The sequence below is a fragment of the Mastomys coucha genome, unplaced genomic scaffold, assembly GCF_008632895.1.
Source record: "Mastomys coucha isolate ucsf_1 unplaced genomic scaffold, UCSF_Mcou_1 pScaffold1, whole genome shotgun sequence".
Taxonomy (NCBI): Eukaryota; Metazoa; Chordata; class Mammalia; order Rodentia; family Muridae; genus Mastomys; species Mastomys coucha.
This window is the reverse complement of record NW_022196891.1, coordinates 53,679,048-53,682,457: the sequence shown is the minus strand read 5'-3', so window position 1 is coordinate 53,682,457 and position 3,410 is coordinate 53,679,048.

The following is a 3,410-nucleotide window of genomic DNA, read 5'->3' as shown; positions in this document are numbered from 1 at the left end:
AACTTGATACAAGAGTTACAAACGTCAAGCAAAGCATTCAGTCTCACTCTTTGTTGTTCTATTACAAGAAACCTCCCTAGTTAATCGTTTATGTTTATTTTGGGTATATAAATACTTTTGAAATATATAAGCTGTTCTGAAAACCATAGTATAGTGTAAAGACATGAAATAAACAATACTACTAATAGAGAGACTAAGATAGGAGAAGCAAGATTTTAAGACCCTTATGTTGTACACGCCAGACACAGTCACAAACAAACAAGCTCAAAGTGTATATAGATTGTACAATGTTGGACCTATTTCTCCAATTACCAAATTAGAGAGACCATTGGATGACAATCAACAAATTTCTAATTCCTCATATTTTTGGATTTCAATCAATTAGGATGTGTTGGTAATATTAATTGTCATATTAAGATATTAACAAAAGTAACTGTCACTTCCTGTTGTTTTTGTTGTAAGAGGTAGAATTAGGTTTGTGTGGATTTGTTGAAAGCTTACCTTCTTGCTTCTTCTAGGGTGTAGTTTTTGCTCCTTATGTTGATGTTTTTCATCTATTATCCTTTGTAGGGCTGGATTTATGGAAAGATGTTGGGTAAATTCTGTTTTGTCATGGAATATCTTGTTTTCTCCATCTATAGTAATTGAGGGTTTTGCTGGGTATAGTAGCCTAGGCTGGCATTTGTGTTTTTGTAGGTTCTGTATGACATCTGCCCAGGATCTTCTAGCTTTCATAGTCTCTGGTGAGATGTCTGGTATAATTCTGATAGGCCAGCCTTTATATGTTACTTGACCTTTTCCCTTACTGCTTTTAAAATTCTTTCTTTCTTTAGTGCATTTGGTGTTTTGATTATTATGTGTCGGGAGAAATTTCTTTTCTGGTCCAGTCTATTTGGAGTTCTGTAGGCTTCTTGTATGTTCATGGGCATCTCTTTCTTTAGGTTAGGGAAGTTTTCTTGTATGATTTTGTTGAAGATATTTACTGGCCCAGTACCTTGGGAGTCTTCACTCTCTTCTATACCTATTATCCTTAGGTTTGGTCTTCTCATTGCATCCTGGATTTCCTGGATGTTCTGGACTAGGAGCATTTTGCTTTTTGCATTTTCTTTGACTGTTGTGTCAATGTTTCCTATGGTGTCTTCTGACCCTGAGATTCTCTCTTCTATCTCTTGTATTCTGTTGGTGATGCTTGCATCTATGACTCCTGATTTCTTTCCTAGGTTTTCTATCTCCAGAGTTTTCTCTCTTTCTGATTTCTTTATTGTTTCTATTTCCATTTTTAGATTCTGGATGGTTTTGCTCATTTCCTTCACCTGTTTGACTATGTTTTCCTGTAGCTCTTTAAGGGATTTTTGTGTTTCCTCTTGAAGGACTTCTAGCTGTTTACCTGTGATCTCTTGTATTTCTTTGAGGGTGCTATTTATGTCTTTCTTAAAGTCCTGTACCATCATCATGAGAAGTGATTTTATATCTGAATCTTGCTTTTCCAGTGTAATGGTGTGTCCAGGACTTGCTATGGTGGGAGAATTGGGTTCTGATGATGCCAAGTGACCTTGGTTTGTGTTGTTTATTTTTTTATGCTTGCCCCCACCATCTGGTTATCTCTAGTGCTACCTGCCCTTGCTAAATCTGACTGGAGCCTGTCCTTTGTGTGATCCTGTGATTCTGGGATCCTGTGATCCTGGGCTTGTTAGATCACCTGGGAGTGAGACTTCTTCTCTGTGTTGTGGTACTGGCTGCAGAGCTTGCGCCCAAGGTCTGCTCTGGACACCAGCCCAGACAGACCGGAAGGAACCCAAGTCTCTGGGCGGTGCAGTTCCTGCATGCCTGGTTCCTCTGGTCCCAGTTACTCCCGGTGTTGGGACAGATGTTGGTTCCTGCTCACCTCTCATCCTGGGTGTGTCAGAGTGCCTGGGAGTGGAGCTTCCTCTGGGTGTTGTGAGACTAGCTGCAGAGCCTTCTTTCATGTTTTAAGAGTTGCCTTGATTGGGCTGGAGAGATGGCACAAGCAGTTAAGAGTACTGACTGCTCTTCCAGAGATCCTGAGTTCAGTTCCCAGCAACCACATCGTGACTCACGACCATCTGTAATGGGGATCTAATGTCTTCTTCTGGTGTATCTGAAGACAGCAACAATGTACTCACATACATGAAATAAATAAATAAATAAATCTTAAAAAAAGAAAAAGAGTTGCTGTGAGATTCCCAGAGGGACTCCCACACTCAAATCCTGGGAGCGACGACCCCACATACCACCAAGACACGACTTGATGCAATCTGCAAGAGGCTTTTTATTCCAGCTAGCTGGGGCGAGACTCATATCTCTCACAGGGGTAGAGGAATCAGGCCCCAAGCAAGGTCTTAGGCAGCTTTTTATTCCTGTGCAGTTGCTGGGGCAAAAGGAAAGACTGGGGTAAGGGGAAGGTATGGTGTGGTTTCTGATTGGTGCTGGCTTGTGCTAGGGTCCAGGGGCAGGCTAGTCACCTGGCAATTGTTTTGGGCCAGGTTGTCTTGGTTCCCTTGTTTGTGGGTTCTGGGAGCTGCTGGTCTCCCATTGTTTTTAGGTTCTGGGAGCCGGTCTCCCACTGAGTTTGGCTAAATTCCCACAGTACAGTTTGAAAACTTAATCTTACATTGCCTTGATCATGGAATCTCTTCACAGTAACAGAAAAACCTAACTAAGACAACATCCATGATTAGTAAGTCACCTGGGAAGTGATGATTCCTCCAGAGGGCCCAGGTTCGATTCCCACCAGAGGGGCTTACAATTGTCTCTATCTCTAGTCCCCAAGTGATCTGAAGCCATTTTCTGGCCTTTGAGGGCATTATATATAGTATATGATGCACAAACTTATTTGCAAGTAAAACACACACACACACACACACACACACACACACACACACACACACACACACGGGAAAATTGATTTTTCATTAATCTGGTAACTGAAACAATGCCAAGGGCCTGGGGATTTGTTCACCTGGAAGTCAGGGTCTGGATGGCTGTGGCTCTGGCCTCTTCTCTCAGAGTTTCTGAAATAGATTTTACTTTTTCTTTCCTTCTGTCATTAGTGCCCTGTGTTGAGTACATGAGGCATGTTTTGGTTACCCAACAAGGTATGGGTTGCATTAAGTCATCTCTTTGATTCTGGGAACACCTGTGATTCATTCAGATTATTTTGAATCTAATATAGACACCAAAGGATGTTTTTATGAACAGTTTTCTTTCCTAACTTCAGCTATAAGGAAGTTATGAGACCTTAATTATGATATTCTAATTGTTGAATTAAGAAGTGTTGTTTCTCAAGGGTAAAGTGCATGCTTAGCATGAATGAAGTCAGAGAGGAGGGGGAAAGGGGGGAAGGAAGGAGGGAGAGAGAGGGGGAGGGAGAAGTCACACACGGGGGGGGG